Source organism: Panulirus ornatus, chromosome 18, assembly GCF_036320965.1.
Source record: "Panulirus ornatus isolate Po-2019 chromosome 18, ASM3632096v1, whole genome shotgun sequence".
Classification (NCBI taxonomy): Eukaryota; Metazoa; Arthropoda; class Malacostraca; order Decapoda; family Palinuridae; genus Panulirus; species Panulirus ornatus.
In genome coordinates this window covers 5,851,940-5,869,251 of record NC_092241.1, presented here as the reverse complement: position 1 = coordinate 5,869,251, position 17,312 = coordinate 5,851,940, and the positions used below count along the sequence as shown (strand labels likewise).

Sequence of the window (17,312 nt, the reverse complement as noted above, 5' to 3'; positions counted from 1 at the left end):
CTTCTAGACGCTGTCCTAATTAAGTCCAGCTGGAGAAGCTACTGATAACTGAGTGATAACGATAAGGACAAGGGGCAGGGCGCGGCAGAGACGAGGGGGCGTGGGGCCTCTAAGGCGTGGATCTCATATGACGAAGGGGTGGCCCATACTTTGACACCACGCCTCCAGACGACGCTTGACGAAGAGCGTACTTCGTGGGGTAAGGCGCAGTTCGTAGAAGCTACAGCATTGCATTTGCAATCCCTCGTGGTCGTAGGGAAAGACCCTGTGTGTGTTTCCTGGTTGAAGTGTCTATACGTTTCCACACACACACACACCACACACACACACACACATACACACCACACCACACCACACACACCACACACACACATACACACCACACCACACCACACCACACCACACACACCACACACACACCACACACACACACACACGCCACACACCACACACCACACACCACACACACACCACACACACACACCACACACACAGACACACACACACACACAAATTGCATTCATCAAAACGTATTGAAAATCACTTCAAGTTTTGGCATTTCAGTGACTAGGGCATTTATCACGTCTAGTTCAGTTCTTCACTTTGATGAAGAACAAGAAATTGTGTATGAAATAACACGAGTGTTCATATGTCTGTCCATGCTCTGAGAATATACCAGGCCTGATGAACATTTTCTGAACCAGGCATGGTGGAAATAAACCTCATACTCTTATCTGTTACCCTCCTACTGTTATCTGAAGGCAGGATAACCAAGTTATTCTTCATAAAGGATAACACACATGCTCACTGGCTCTTATCTTGCCTGGCAATACCTTCCACCACACCCTCTCCCACACACACACCTTCCCTCACACCCTCTCCAACATACATACACCCCACACCCGCTCCCACACACACACACCCCACACACCCGCTCCCACACACCTTTTCCCCCCACACACCCGCTCCCACACACCTTCTCCCACCCTCTCCCACACACATGCCCACACACCCGCTCCCACACAGCTTCCCCCACACCCTCTCCAACACACCTTCCCCCCACCCTCTCCCACACACCTTCCCCCACCCTCTCCCACACATCTTCCCACACCCTCTCCCAACACACACACACACACACCCACCCTCTCCCACACACACACACCTACACACACACACACGCACCTTCCCCCACCCTCTCCCACACACACATACACACACCCACACCCGCTCCCACGCTGCAGTAAAGTATGCAATTGCAAGTACCATTTTGACCATTTACTGGGTGACAGATACAGTCGTGCTTGGCCACCCATTTGATGTAGTGAGGTAGTGAGCTTGCCAGTTAACCTAGAAATGTTGTCCACAACAATTCTGCGTGTGAAAATGGTTTATCATACAACAATAACAACCCCCCACATCCCACACCCCACGAGCGTTTATGAAATAGCTCCCACATCATTTTACTAGCACAATGGTGTGTGTGTGTGTGTGTGTGGGCGTGGGGGAGCTTAGCCCCCCCCAAAAAATAATCCACTTGGTTTACATATTTCGCTTTTCGGAGGCAAGTGTCATAGGTCGAACTTCTCTCCCCAACACCCACCAAACCGTACCACTCGCTCGACTTCACAAGTTATAAGAAAAATATAAGAGATACATGTTTCTTCGCGTGGTTCGGTCTCTCTCCCACCTCACACTGGGAGCTTGGGCGATGAAAATGCTACACGGCAAAGAAAAAAAAGAATGGATCTCTCGCCCTTTCGGTTAGCAAGTACTTGAACAGGTGATCTCCACAATCTCCAGCATAAACATATTTTTTGTACATACATTAGTTTCGTTCTGGCTCGAGTTGTTGTGGGAGGTGAGAATGAATGGTGGAAAGGGGGGGAAAAAAGTGATGTGGGAGGGAAGAATGAATGGTGGAAAGGGGGAAAAAAAGTGATGTGGGAGGGAAGAATGAATGGTGGAAAGGGGGAAAAAAGTGATGTGGGAGGGAAGAATGAATGGTGGAAAGGGGAAAAAAAGGTGAAAAATCTCTTTATTTCGCTCCGTACACGAACACGAGACGAAGAAGGAATAGCAGAGGGAAAGAAAGGGGGGAAAAAGAGGAACAGGAAAAAATTAGCAGTTTTGTGGAATAGAACAGAGTAAGGGGTAGTGTGTGTGAGTGTGTGTGTGTGTGTGTGTGTGTGTGTGTGTGTGTGTGTGTGTGTGTGTGTGTGTGTGTTCACTGAATTGGTCTGCTGCCTCAGGAGAATATATAGGTCGAGACGCAACCACCTCACTGGTCGAATGAGTCCCAGAAGGAGAGACAGACGACCCTCCACCCAAGTCTTTTCCTCCCTCGACCAGAGTGTGGTAGTAGTTCTGGTTGACCCTGTGTGGTAGCTCTGGTCGACCCAGGGCGTCTGTCCCCCTACCGGGTTTAGTCTATGTGGGGGATTTAACGTCCAAGGTGTTTTCTTTTTTAAATTGCTTCTCTTTCTTGAAAGTTGCGCGTTTTTTTGTGTGTGTGAATAAAATACGTGGGAGGTCAATACCCCGATGGACCATTCCCGTGGGCGTTTTGGGGGTTTTGACAAATTATTCGACGATGTTTTGGTTGCAAAACCCTGGCGAACATTCTCTCTGGCGATGGTTGTTTAAGGGGAGTGGTTGGTTTGGTTTGGGTTGGTTTGGTTTTTTGGTTTTGGTTGGTTGGTTGGTTTGGTTGGTTTTTGGGTTTGGGTTTTGGGGTTGGTTGGTTGGTTTTTTTGGGTTTGGTTTGGTTGGGGGGGTTTGGTTTTGGTTTTGGTTTGGGTTGGTTGGGTTTTTTGGTTTTGGTTTTGGGTTTTGGGGTTGGGGTTTGGGGTTGGGGTTGGGGTTGGTTGGTTGGTTGGGTTTGGGTTTTGGTTTTGGTTTTTGGTTTGGGGGGGTTTGGGGTTTGGGGGGGGGTTGGGGTTGGTTTGGTTTTGGGTTTTGGTTTTTGGTTTTGGTTTTGGGGGGTTTTGGTTTTGGGTTTTGGGTTTTTGGTTGGTTTGGGTTGGTCGGGCCCCCGGTTTCTCCCAAAAAGGTGGGTTTTGGGAGGGGGAAAAGGGTTGGGTTTTTTGGGGGCCGGTGGTGGGGGGGGGTTTTTTGGGTTTTTTGGGGGGGGGGTTTTGGGGGTTTGGGTTTTGGTGGTTTTTTGTTGGTTGGTTTGGGGGGTTTTTGGGGTTTTATTTTGGAAGGAAAAATTGGTTGGTTGGAGTTTTGGTTTTTTACGCAAGCAAAATAGATCAGAAAGTTGAGTGAGGCGAGGTCGGGGGCTCCCTTGTGACGGTATGAACGTGTGACGGTCCATATTGAACTGGGGTGAACGTGTGATGGTCCATATTGAACTGGGGTGAACGTGTGACGGTCCATATTGAACTGGGGTGAACGTGTGACGGTCCATATTGAGCTGGGATGAATGAGTGACGATATTTAACTGGGATGAACGTGTGATGGTCCATATTGAACTGGGGTGAACGTGTGACGGTCCATATTGAACTGAGATGAACGTGTGACGGTCCATATTGAACTGGGATGAACGTGTGATGGTCTATATTGAACTGGGGTGAACGTGTGACGGTCCATATTGAACTGGGATGAACGTGTGATGGTCTATATTGAACTGGGATGAACGTGTGATGGTCCATATTGAACTGGGATGAACGTGTGACTGTCCATATTGAACTGAGATGAACGTGTGACGGTCCATATTGAACTGGGATGAACGTGTGGCCGTCCATATTGAACTGGGATGAACGTGTGACGGTCCATGTAAGATCTTCCCTCATAGTCTCCCACACTCCATCATCTCCTCCTAAGTACTTATATAAATATAAGTGAGTCGCCTAAGTACTTAGGTAAATCTAAGTGTGTCGTGTGCGTGTGTGTGTGTGTGTGTGTGTGTGTGTGTGTGTGTGTGTGTGTCAAGGATGTCCATAGAGTGCAATTCCTCATTCATCCCGCTTAGAGATACGACTTTAACACACGTACAGACGACCTCTAGGGGTAAGAAGAGGTCGACCCCCACCCCTCCTCCCTCACCCCTGTTCGTTTCAACACGGGGAAGAGAGAGAGAGAGAGAGAGAGAGAGAGAGAGAGAGAGAGAGAGAGAGAGAGAGAGACTCTCTCTCTCTCTCGGCTTTAACAGCTGAGTGCAAGGAGTGTGTGGTGAGGAGGGAGAGAGGGAAAAAATAAAAAACATGGTCCTCTCTCTTTTCTGATCTGGTATCGTTAAAGAGAGGGATCAAAAGGGGGCGGGGCGGGGCGGGGCGGGGCGGGGCGGGGCGGGGCGGGGCGCGGGGCAGGGGCAGCTTTTAGACTGGGTTGATATCATTCGACTTACTATTTCCAGTTTTCCCCCCCTTTCCCCACCAACCGTATGAAGGTAAATCATACGTTCGAAGTCATCTTTCACATATATATATATTTTCTTTTCATACTATACGCCATTTCCCGCGTTAGCGAGGTAGCGTTAAGAACAGAGGTCTGGGATTTTGAGGGACTATCCTCACTTGGCCCCCTCCTCTGTTCCTTCTTTTGGAAAAGTAAGGAAAAAAATAAAAAAAAACGGGAGGGGAGGATTTCCAGCCCCCCCCCTCAGCTCCCTCCCCTTTTAGTCGCCTTCTACGACATGCAGGGAATACGTGGGAAGTATTCTTTCTCCCCTATCCCCAGGGATAATATATATATATATATATATATATATATATATATATATATATATATATATATATATATATCAGGAAAATCCATTTTTGAATTGGAAAATTCTGACACACGAGATTACGGGGCTCCCCCCAAAAAAAGGGGGAAATGGGTATTATTATATACAGTAGGCCGGGAAACCTGGGGAAAATTCCTTTTTCGGGGCCCCCCAGATTAAGCGCATATATTTCCAGCTTGAATTTCACGTCTTGGGGGAAAACACTGTGAAATGAAAAAGAAAAGAAAAAAATGGTGTTTTTGATGTTGCCTGAAGATGACATTGGTCGTATGACAACGGAGTGACTTGTGAAGTGTAGCGAGACTGTGAGGTTTGGGTAGCAGTAAAGGAAGACCCCAAACACTTGAAATAATGCTGAAATCTACATACGATAATGAGACATTGCATTCCATGTTCAGTTGCCCCCCACACTCTCGCCACACACACACACACACATTACTTCGCTTTATAATCTGTGGACAATGAAATCTACGGGGGTGCCCCATAGAATTTAGATGGGTCTTTTTGGGGCAGAAACTGGGTTGTTGGTGACCCTTTCCTACATGTAATTGTTTCTAGAATTTGGAACACATGAAGGAGTCGCGTAGGGAGTGCTCATCCTCCTCGAAGGCTCAGGATCGAGTGTCTGAATGTGTGTGTGGATGTAAACAAGATGAGAGGTTGGGAGAGGCAGGTAATATGTTTGAGAAAAGGAAGCTGGATGTTCTGGCTCTGAGTGGGAAAAAAAATCGAACGAGGAAGAAGGAATCATAGCTTAAAAATGTCTTCAAGGTAAAGTCAGGGGTTAGTGTGAGGGAGAGAGACAGGGAAGGGGGTAGCACTGCTGCTAAAGCAGGAGTTGTGGGTGTGTGTGTGTAAAAGAGTGTAAGGAAGTGAGTCCCAGACTGACGTGGTTAAAAATGAAAGTGGATTACGATATGTGGGTGATTACTAGTGCATTTATGTAAAGTAAAGGACTAAGGAAGTAAAGAACTAAGGAAGGACTAAGAAAGTAATGGACTAACTAAAGGACTAAGAAAGTAAAGGACTAAGGAAGAGGCGAATGCTTTTATTGAAACCGAGTAAATTCTAATGCAAGGGATCACACAGTACCTGAATGCGAGGGTCTGTAATGTATCATCCGTTGAGGGGATAATTTGGGAGACAAAGGAGAGAGAGATTCTTGGATGTAAAGGTGCAAATGTCTGATCATTTTGTTGGAGGCGAGAGAGAAGGTCTGTATAGGTGGGAAGGGGTAAGGTAAGAGTGTGTGAGCTTGTAAATACAGCTTGTGTGAAGAGACACAAGGAAATATTAAGGGTAGAATGGCTAAAGGGAGGATGAACAGCTAGATGGACTGTGGACCGACAGCCGCATCCAGCATTCGAACCCACGATAGCTCGCTCCTGTGAACACACCGCGATCAGTAACGCTAACCACGATGGTCTATACTCACCTCCACCTAACCCCTGAACACGTAGCCTTCATCGAAGCTCCCACTGGAAAGGCTTTTGGACTCCACGGACAAAGAGGAGAAAAAAAGAAACCATCTCAAAATCCAAGATGGAAAAAGGAAAATGAGATTCCATCTCCCTCCTGGTATGAAGTGGCTATGACGTCGAAGTCAAAATGAGAATAAGTTGCGCTAACTTCGGGTTTAAACTGCTGGTTCACGTCTTCTGTCGACCTCTCCCCCGCAAGCAGAGCGAGTCTTGACACACACACACACACACACACACACACACACACACACTCACACACACACACACACACACACACTCTCTCTCTCTCTCTCTCTCTCTCTCTCTCTCTCTCTCTCTCACTCTCTCCTCCCTCGCTCCACTCGTGCAATACGGTTTCCTTGCCTTGCGACGTCAGATGACACGCTCTCCTCACCTCCACTCGTGCAATACGGCCGTGCAATAAGGTTTGTCTTCTCTCCACTCGTGCAATACGGCCGTGAAATACGGGTTTCTTAACTCCATTCGTGCAATACGGCCGTGCAATAAGGTTTGTCTTCTCTCCACTCGTGTAATACGGCCGTGCAATACGGTTTGTCTTCTCTCCACTCGTGTAATACGGCCGTGCAATACGGTTTGTCTTCTCTCCACTCGTGCAGTACGGCCGTGAAATACGGGTTTCTTAACTCCATTCGTGCAATACGGCCGTGCAATAAGGTTTGTCTTATCTCCACTCGTGTAATACGGCCGTGCAATAAGGTTTGTCTTATCTCCACTCGTGCAGTACGGCCGTGAAATACGGGTTTCTCAACTCCACTCGTGCAATACGGCTTCCTTAAACGAGACGTCTGCCACACTACATGTGGTTTTTGTGAGGCTGGTGGTGGCGTATGGGTGTGGTGTGTCTCGTAGACACGGTGGGGTAGTGGTGCCCTTAGTGGCGCCCTTAGTGGCGCCCTTAGTGGCGCCCTTAGGGGCCATGCACAGTCTACGTATCCTAGGGAGGATCAAGCAAGCAGCCTTACAGCACCCATCTCACCTCCTCCTTCTCTTCCTCCTCCTCCTCCTCCTCCTCCTCTTCCTCCTCCGTGCAGAGTCTACGTACCCTAGGGAGGGTCAAGCAAGCAGCCTTACAGCACCCATCTCACCTCCTCCTTCTCTTCCTCTTCCTCCTCCTCCTCCTCTTCCTCCTCCTCCTCCTCCTTCTCCGAGATGAGGAGTGGTGGCTCAACGCTCATGTTTAACACAAACGACTCTGTCTCCCTTTTTATTTTCTCTCCCTCCTTTTTCTTCTTCTCCTTCGTCAGTAGAGCCGAGGGGGTGTAGAGACAGAGAGAGAGTGGTGAGGGCGGCGCCCTTTTGTGTCATCCTTACGGCAGAGGACCTTCCCAAAGGGGATCGCGGGACTATGGTCCGTACGTCCGTCCGTCCGTCCGTCGTCCTCCCCTTAGGGCTGACGTGTCCAGAGACCCAGGGGGGCCCATAGGAATAGGCCCCCCTGGGTGACTAATGGTCCTACTGACGAAGAGGAGGAGGTCGATCCCCTGAATATATCTAGGATCCCGCCACTCTGCAGCGGGCGGGGCCAACTCCACCCGCTCTGCAGCGGGCGGGGCCAACTCCACCCGCTCTGCAGCGGGCGGGGCCAACTCCACCCGCTCTGCAGCGGGCGGGGCCAACTCCACCCGCTCTGTAGCGGGCGGGGCCAACTCCACCCGCTCTGCAGCGGGCGGGGCCAACTCCACCCGCTCTGCAGCGGGCGGGGCCAACTCCACCCGCTCTGTAGCGGGCGGGGCCAACTCCACCCGCTCTGCAGCGGGCGGGGCCAACTCCACCCGCTCTGCAGCGGGCGGGGCCAACTCCACCCGCTCTGCAGCGGGCGGGGCCAACTCCACCCGCTCTGCCTGAAAATGGAGATTTGGGCAGTGGGGGAATCTGGTCCTCTTCAGAGCGAGTTGCGCGGGGTAAATAGTAAATAGAGGGACCACAGACGGCGAAGACGAAGGTGATGCCAGGGGGGGAAGAAAAAAGAAGTCAACCCCAGTTACAGAAAGTGACTTCGAAGGGATTTGCCCAAAGGCATCGACTCTACCCCTTTCGCTCCGGTGGTGTAACACTATCTACCGTACACAGTCCTTGTGAGCTACGTCGTCAGTTGGGTAACTGGGTTGATGACACGCGCGTGTCATATACGAGTGATATGACAAACGCGTCTGGGTCGTCACTGAAGGAGGAGTGGTATACCACCCCACACACACACACACACACCTCTCGCACCCGAGTATGCATAAGCCACAACCCAGGTCGTCAGTGACCCCCCCCAAAATCATCATTCGCAGGTGTATCCACCACGTCTGTGAGGCCCATTGATCCCGCGTGCTGCGAGAGAGAGAGAGAGAGAGAGAGAGAGAGAGAGAGAGAGAGAGAGAGAGAGAGAGAGAGAGAGAGAGAGAGAGAGAGGAGGGAGCTGGGGCGAGCGCACAGACGCAATTCTCACAACTTCCTTCTTAACTCTGTCGTCTCTCAGTGGGTTAAGAGGGCCCCTCCCCCATAAGGATTCCCAAACGCGCATTCAGTCTCGTCTCGAGTCCCAACAAGGAACGAAAAAGCCATTCCCCCTTTTTTTACCACGTCCCTCACCCAGGGTACTGCCAATGTCACTAGTGGGGACACATGCGTCGAACTGGAGGACACAAGCGTCGAACTTGAGCATCCAAAGGATGTCGGAGGCCAAAGCTGCGTGGCTTTTGGAGGAGGAGGAGGAGGAAGAACAAGGTGGATCTAATGTTACCTCGTAAAAACATGGCCTTTCCCAATGGAAGCCAAGTTACCTTCACGTGAAAAGTGTATTGGCTTCGGATCGCGATGGTGTGGTATGACACGACCCCGATTTTTTGTTGTTTCCTTCGGTCAGATGAGCGAAGTCGACACTTCCGTTCCAGCAGCGGAACGAACGCCGTCTGCTACTGGTGTGTGTGTGTGTGTGTGTATTCCATTCCAGCAGTGGAACGCCGTCTGCTACCGACGTGTGTGAGTTCCATTCCAGCAGCGGAACGCCGTTTGTGTGTGAGTTCCATTCCAGCAGCGGAACGCCGTTTGTGTGTGAGTTCCATTCCAGCAGCGGAACGCCGTTTGTGTGTGAGTTCCATAACAGCAGCGGAACGCCGTTTACTACTGGCGTGTATGTGTATGTGTGTGTGTGTATGTGTTCCATTCCAGCAGTGGAACGCCGTTTACTACTGGCGTGTATGTGTATGTGTGTGTGTGTATGTGTTCCATTCCAGCAGTGGAACGCCGTCTGCTACTGGCGTCTGTGTGTGTGTGTGTGTGTGTGTGTGTGTGTGTGTGTGTGTGTGTGTGTCTACACCCCCTGGAACATCGTGGGTGCTGGCGAAATACCAAGTACAGGATCTACTGATGTGCCATACCTTCATTCACCACACACTTCCACCCTTCCCCAGCTCACTGCTATCCTCTCCGAACTCAGCTTTAACCTGACGACCATCATAGCCTTTTCTCTCCAGGGATGGCTGACCAAGAGTGACTTTAAAGATCAATTGTCGAAGACTTAGCTGTGGAGGTCGACCCGAATACACCAGACAGGTACGCCAAGTGGACGCCTTCGTCCGCTATGAGCAAACCCTAAAAAGCACACGTGTAAGTAGATTTTCTTTCTTATTTTTTCTTTAGAAAAATCAGGAGATATATAAAAAAAAAAAACATTCCTCGCCCGTTTTGTAAGCTTGTTATATCAAGGGATGATGACCATTCCATCTCATCCAGCCCCTTTCGCCCCCTTCCAATTGTCCAAACCCAAGAACCTCTTTCCCAGCAATGGCTGAGCATCTCCACACAAATCGACCTTTCCACGTAACCTTGAAGACCTCCTGCTGGGGTGGTGTGGTGGAGGAGAAGCCATGTCTCCGGAAAATAAGACAGCTTTCTGAACCGGCTCAGGAACTATTATAATTGTTTGGATCGCTGCTTCCCGTGATGGGGGGCTGGGAGGAGGAGGAATAGTGAAGTATGCGATTTCTTATCATAAATTCAATATGAGGAGTGTCAGGTTTCCATAAGGGGGTTTTCTTAATACATGAAATCGCCATATCTTGTGTATCGTCTCGTCTCCCGTGTATTCTAACCCATGTTCCCAATCGTGCTCTCATACCATGAGGGCTCCAGAGCACAGCTCAATGGTGTTGAATTCTACTTAACGGTGTTCACTCTGCAATGAACATGATCAACTCGTATATAAAAAGGTTTCCGATGCGACAGGAGGAGGGAGGAGGTTTTAAAGTAGTGGTTCTGCCAGATAATATTCCACCCGAATGAACCCTTATCCCAAAAGATTTTAGAGATGAGTATGAATCATCTTTGTCATTCTGGCCATGGAGTTCAAATGGACCGTGGTTGTAAACCTAATTCGTTTGATGTATACATGTGAAGGGGACTTGAATCCCCTACACATGTATGGTGGGGGTCGTCAAACTATGTATTTTATGTAAGCTGAGACGATATATATATATATGCTCTAGCCTGAGCCACGTACCCATTTTATTGACCAAACCTCTAAGGATGGATGAAGAGCTGGATTGACTGTGGACAGACTGCCGCAACCAGGATTCGAACCCATGCCATACTCGACCCTGATGGCTATGGTTTCGCCCTCTCTCACACAACAGATTCTTCTCTTTGGCCATGGCTTCGCCAAACGATCACCAGTCAAGACTAACCAACCCCCCAAAACAAAATGATCAATAAGATTCTTTCTTGGCGAAAGGTTCGAACGAAAACGGCTCACCGACCCCACTGGTCAAGGTTGAAAGTTTCAACATCTGCCGCTGGGACGAAAGTGAACAGGCCTCCAGTGTGGAAGATATTTAAAATGCGACTTCAGCAGACACCGTCCAAATATTCTTGCAACTGAGCAAAGTGGATCAGGCGAAATATTCGCACATCCCAGCTTAACTGAAGACTCAAACGATGCCTGATGTAACACACCACAGCTTCAAAGCTTAAAACAGGGAAATCTGTCGTTTGGAGAAGTGGCTTCGCTTGGAAAATGTGGAAGTCTCTTTTTTTTCTTCAACCATCCTTCGCTAACTCGGGAGAAAATGTCTCAAAAAGTTTTTTCTTTTTGGTGACGAAGTATATACATGCACCTCTGGGTCGAGAATGGAACGAACTTGACCAAATGAACTCACCTCCTTTCCACCCCCAAAAACGCCTGCTCAGGTCACATTCAAGTTGAAACTGGGACCTATCACGTGTATATATATATATATATATATATATATATATATATATATATATATATATATATTGGAAAGGATCAATTTTGCGCGTGATCAAGATATTCCTATGAGTCCACGGGGAAAATGAAATACGAAAAGTTCCCAAGTGCACTTTCGTGTCATAATCACATCATCAGGAGAGACACAAGAGAGAAATATAACAGTCAGTTGATATACATCGAAGAGACGACGCTAGGACGCCATTTGGTAAACATGTACCGACACCCCACAACTGAACGCTACCTCCCACACACCATGTTATACAGATGGGTCTGCCTCTACGATAGATCGCTAGAGATATTTTGAGGGAATGAAGAATTGGGCGATCAATCCCGCTAGCTCATACATGTACGTGTGCGTGCACGTGTCTGTGTGTGTGTGTGTATACTATCCTCATTGTCTGAAAATCAGTCCATGTACGACAATTTGACTGTAAGCGATTCTGTCGTTTCCACATCAGCATGAACTAACCTTCAAGATAAAATGCGATCTGTCAGATGTGGTAGAGGATAGATTGTCTTCCGACTGCCGTAAGATTGTGAGCTTCGAAATCTTCTCACAAGGATGATACACTCTCAAACATGAGTTTCTCTGAAGACGATGGAGGTGACTAAGAGGTTACTAAACATATGCCCCTTTCAAACCAGAGCAGCGCCCCACATCTACATGGCTTTCGAAACGAAATCAGTGGACACACTTAAAAACCACTGTGGCCTAAGTCGTGATGGGTTAATTACCTGATAACCAATGGGCCTTGACTCCACCAGCTGATACTGAGCAAAGAGAGAGGAGGATAAGTGGGTCATTTGAAGGGTGATAAGTTGGTTATTAAAAAAAAGGTCTCCCTTACACCTTCGACCACTATTCCCTCATGTAGAATCCATCTATAAAGAGAGACCATTTCAACACATGTGTACAATGAGAGCCTTTCCCCCACGAAGATATTCTTTCTCCCACGTGTCTCCACAAGTACCCCAGCTTCGTCTATTGCAAATAGATCATTGCATATGTCCCCCGTTCCTTCCCTCCCTCACTGACATGGGCTATCTGTGCCACTTCAGCCTACCTACAGGGTCGATTGGAGTGTACACACACACACACACTGAATGCGCCGCTTGGAGGCGGAAAACGGAATGGGTTAGGCGAGGAAAAGGAGAACGGGGACATTTGCATACACTGTGGGATGCAGTCCACGCATTATCACTGGTGCTACTGCGTGCGTCCGTCCGTGTCGTACAGTACACTACACACGGAGAGAGTTGGCGAGGGACGGACTTGAGACGTAAACTTTGGTTACGACCGCTGCGAATGCTCCCCCGTAACTCGTACACACACACACACACACACACACACGCGTATCCCTCCATGGGTTCTAACCCTGGGCGCGGCAGTTAACCCACAGTCATTCCCAGTTGTTCATCCTCTCCTAAGGGCTAGTCAATAGATAGGTACCTGGTCTAGCCTGGTGTGTGTGTGTGTGTGTGTGTGTGTGTGTGTGTGTGTGTGTGTGTGTCTACATAAGCGTATAGGCATGTTATATATATACAAAAAGGCTGAAATACGAGGCGAAACGCGTAGATAAACCTCCGTTTAACATAGTCATCAGACACGCAAGGCCACTTTATACAGCACTGATAATTCGACCACAAATTTTGGTCTGTAGAGCTGTGTGAGGAGAGGCAATCTACAATGCCTCTTTGGAGATGAAAATGCCTCTCAAAGACTCATCACAGACAGAATCTTGCAGATACACCCACACCACTCACTGTCTTCATTTCTACATATGACATGAATATGAGTGATAGTGAGGGACCATGTATAGTTTAACTGCCTATCTATTTTGAACAGATGGAGGGGAAAAAAGAGAATATTCGATTATGTATTCATGAACAGACGACCGTCCATACCAAGGGCGCAATAGCATTTGAATGACAAGTTCCCCTAAAGATAGAGCAAAACTCTCGTCTCCGTCTCTGGTCTACCTCAAAAAAAAAAACGAACACAAGAACACAAGAACACCCCAGGATGTGTACAGCTGTCACGGAGATCAAACGCGAACACAAGAACACCCCAGGATGTGTACAGCTGTCACGGAGGTCAAACGCGAACACAAGAACACATGAACACCCCAGGATGTGTACAGCTGTCACGGAGGTCAAACGCGAACACAAGAACACCCCAGGATGTGTACAGCTGTCACGGAGGTCAAACGCGAACACAAGAACACCCCAGGATGTGTACAGCTGTCACGGAGGTCAAACGCGAACACAAGAACACAAGAACACCCCAAGATGTGTACAGCTGTCACGGAGGTCAAACGCGAACACAAGAACACCCCAGGATGTGTACAGCTGTCACGGAGGTCAAACGCGAACACAAGAACACCCCAGGATGTGTACAGCTGTCACGGAGATCAAACGCGAACACAAGAACACACCCAAAAAGGTGTATTGTTATGGCGAAGGTAAATATGAAGAGTTTGACTTGTACACTGGGATTGAACTATTGACGCTGGGTGTGTCTTGGTTTCTACTCACTTTACGTCAAGGACTTGCCAGATAGTGAACGTAAGAGACGTATGTGGCTGCGACCACTAACGAGGCTTTGTGATTAACGACAGTGGATGCCAAACGAGCTGGGAGATCTCCAACGTACGTGGGGAAAAATAGATGGAGGTTAATGGAATGTTTTTACTATTCTGTCACAGTTAGATGACTTGGTGTGTGGGGGTGTGGGAAAGGGGAACTTAACAGGGCGTGAGATGAAGTTAATGGCTTCACGTCAACTCCAGGCATTCCTGTAAGCACGTCGCAAGCGCTTGGGACATAAAAAGACGTAATTTCTCGCACGTGGCAGTAAACCCGCGTGCATAAAACGTAAATATTACGATGGCGTGTCGCCTCCCGGGCCCGGCGCTGCTGTGTTTACGAGGTAACGAGGGTCCCAGTTCTACCCCTGGGGCGAGCAACGCCGCCTCACAACCTGCTGGGGGTAAGGACGAAGGCACAAATTATGAGCTGCTGGAGGTTGTGGCCTGCTGGAGGTTATGAGCTGCTGGAGGTTGTGGCCTGCTGGGGGTTATGAGCTGCTGGGGGTTGTGGCTCTGGACGGGGTTATGAGCTGCTGGAGGTTGTGGCCTGCTGGAGGTTGTGGCCTGCTGGAGGTTGTGGCCTGCTGGAGGTTATGAGCTGCTGGAGGTTGTGGCCTGCTGGAGGTTATGAGCTGCTGGAGGTTGTGGCCTGCTGGGGGTTATGAGCTGCTGGAGGTTGTGGCCTGCTGGAGGTTATGAGCTGCTGGAGGTTGTGGCCTGCTGGGGGTTATGAGCTGCTGGAGGTTGTGGCCTGCTGGGGGTTATGAGCTGCTGGAGGTTGTGGCCTGCTGGGGGTTATGAGCTGCTGGAGGTTGTGGCCTGCTGGGGGTTATGAGCTGCTGGAGGTTATGGCCTGCCGGGGGTTATGAGCTGCTGGAGGTTGTGGCCTGCTGGGGGTTATGAGCTGCTGGAGGTTGTGGCCTGCTGGGGGTTATGAGCTGCTGGAGGTTATGGCCTGCCGGGGGTTATGAGCTGCTGGAGGTTGTGGCCTGCTGGAGGTTATGAGCTGCTGGAGGTCGTGGCTCTGGGTACAAGCAGACTGCTGGTTTAGGGCGAGGTCACTGGTCTCTCTCTCTCTCTCTCTCTCTCTCTCTCTCTTGTGTGTGTGTGTGTGTGTGTGTGTGTGTGTGTGTGTTTGAACTTAATAACGTTGCGCATGTCTGAACTTAATAATGTCGTGCATGTCTGAACTCAATGTTGTCGGACATGTCTGAACTTAATGATGTGGTGCATGTCTGAACTTAATAAGGTCGTGCATGTCTGAACTTAATGTTGTCGTGCATGTCTGAACTTAATGATGTGGTGCATGTCTGAACTTAATAATGTCGTGCATGTCTGAACTTAATAATGTCGTGCATGTCTGAACTTAATAATGTCGTGCATGTCTGAACTTAATAATGTCGTGCATGTCTGAACTTAATAATGTCGTGTATGTCTGAACTTAATAATGTAGGACATGTCTGAACTTAATAATGTCGTATACATTTGAACTTAATGTCGTGCATGTCTGAACTTAATAATGTCGTCCACATCTGGACCTAATAATGTCGTGCATGTCTGAACTTGACGATGTTGCATGTCTGAACTTAATCACGTCGTGCATGTCTGAACTTAATAGTGTCTTGCATATCTGAACTTAATCACGTCGTGCATGTCTGAACTTAATAATGTCGTGCATTTTCCACGCGAAATCGTAAACATCTCTTACAGTCTCCCTTGACAGAGGTTGTGCCGAGCGAGAAGACTCGCCCCAGTGGGGTTCACAGACGCCAACCTACATCCAGTGGGGTTGACAGACGCCAACCTACATCCAGTGGGGTTGACAGACACCAACCTACATCCAGTGGGGTTGACAGACGCCAACCTACATCCAGTGGGGTTGACAGACGCCAACCTACATCCAGTGGGGTTGACAGACACCAACCTACATCCAGTGGGGTTGACAGACGCCAACCTACATCCAGTGGGGGTGACAGACGCCAACCTACATCCAGTGCGGTTGACAGACACCAACCTACATCCAGTGGGGTTCACAGACGCCAACCTACATCCAGTGGGGTTGACAGACACCAACCTACATCCAGTGGGGTTGACAGACGCCAACCTACATCCAGTGGGGTTGACAGACGCCAACCTACATCCAGTGGGGTTGACAGACACCAACCTACATCCAGTGGGGTTGACAGACGCCAACCTACATCCAGTGGGGTTGACAGACACCAACCTACATCCAGTGGGGTGACAGACGCCAACCTACATCCAGTGGGGTTGACAGACGCCAACCTACATCCAGTGGGGTTGACAGACGCCAACCTACATCCAGTGGGGTTGACAGACGCCAACCTACATCCAGTGGGGTTGACAGACACCAACCTACATCCAGTGGGGTTGACAGACGCCAACCTACATCCAGTGGGGTTGACAGACACCAACCTACATCCAGTGGGGTTGACAGACGCCAACCTACATCCAGTGGGGTTGACAGACGCCAACCTACATCCAGTGGGGTTGACAGACCCAACCTACATCCAGTGGGGTTGACAGACGCCAACCTACATCCAGTGGGGTTGACAGACGCCAACCTACATCAGTGGGGTTGACAGACGCCAACCTACATCCAGTGGGGTTGACAGACGCCAACCTACATCCAGTGGGGTTGACAGACGCCAACCTACATCCAGTGGGGTTGACAGACGCCAACCTACATCCAGTGGGGTTGACAGACGCCAACCTACATCCAGTGGGGTTGACAGACGCCAACCTACATCCAGTGGGGTTGACAGACGCCAACCTACATCCAGTGGGGTTGACAGACGCCAACCTACATCCAGTGGGGTTGACAGACGCCAACCTACATCCAGTGGGGTTGACAGACACCAACCTACATCCAGTGGGGTTGACAGACGCCAACCTACATCCAGTGGGGTTGACAGACGCCAACCTACATCCAGTGGGGTTGACAGACGCCAACCTACATCCAGTGTGGGTGACAGACGCCAACCTACATCCAGTGGGGTTGACAGACGCCAACCTACATCCAGTGGGGTTGACAGACGCCAACCTACATCCAGTGGGGTTGACAGACGCCAACCTACATCCAGTGGGGTTGACAGACGCCAACCTACATCCAGTGGGGTTGACAGACGCCAACCTACATCCAGTGGGGTTGACAGACGCCAACCTACATCCAGTGGGGTTGACAGACGCCAACCTACATCCAGTGGGGTTGACAGACGCCAACCTACATCCAGTGGGGTTGA

At 49.5% G+C, this 17,312-nt stretch overlaps 1 protein-coding gene and 1 long non-coding RNA gene across 2 annotated transcripts in view; one reads left to right on the top strand and one right to left on the bottom strand.

Annotated features, from left to right (window-relative positions):
• The window catches only part of LOC139754963 (zwei Ig domain protein zig-8-like), a 688,172-nt gene that overhangs the window by 5,179 nt on the left and 665,681 nt on the right, over positions 1-17,312 (bottom strand). The gene's annotated exons all lie outside the window — the stretch shown is intronic.
• Positions 1-17,312, top strand: part of LOC139754964 (uncharacterized) — a 53,759-nt gene that overhangs the window by 26,434 nt on the left and 10,013 nt on the right. The window contains exon 2 of the long non-coding RNA XR_011713990.1: positions 9,693-9,825. This is a non-coding gene — a long non-coding RNA (uncharacterized lncRNA). The remainder of the gene's footprint in view (positions 1-9,692; positions 9,826-17,312) is intronic.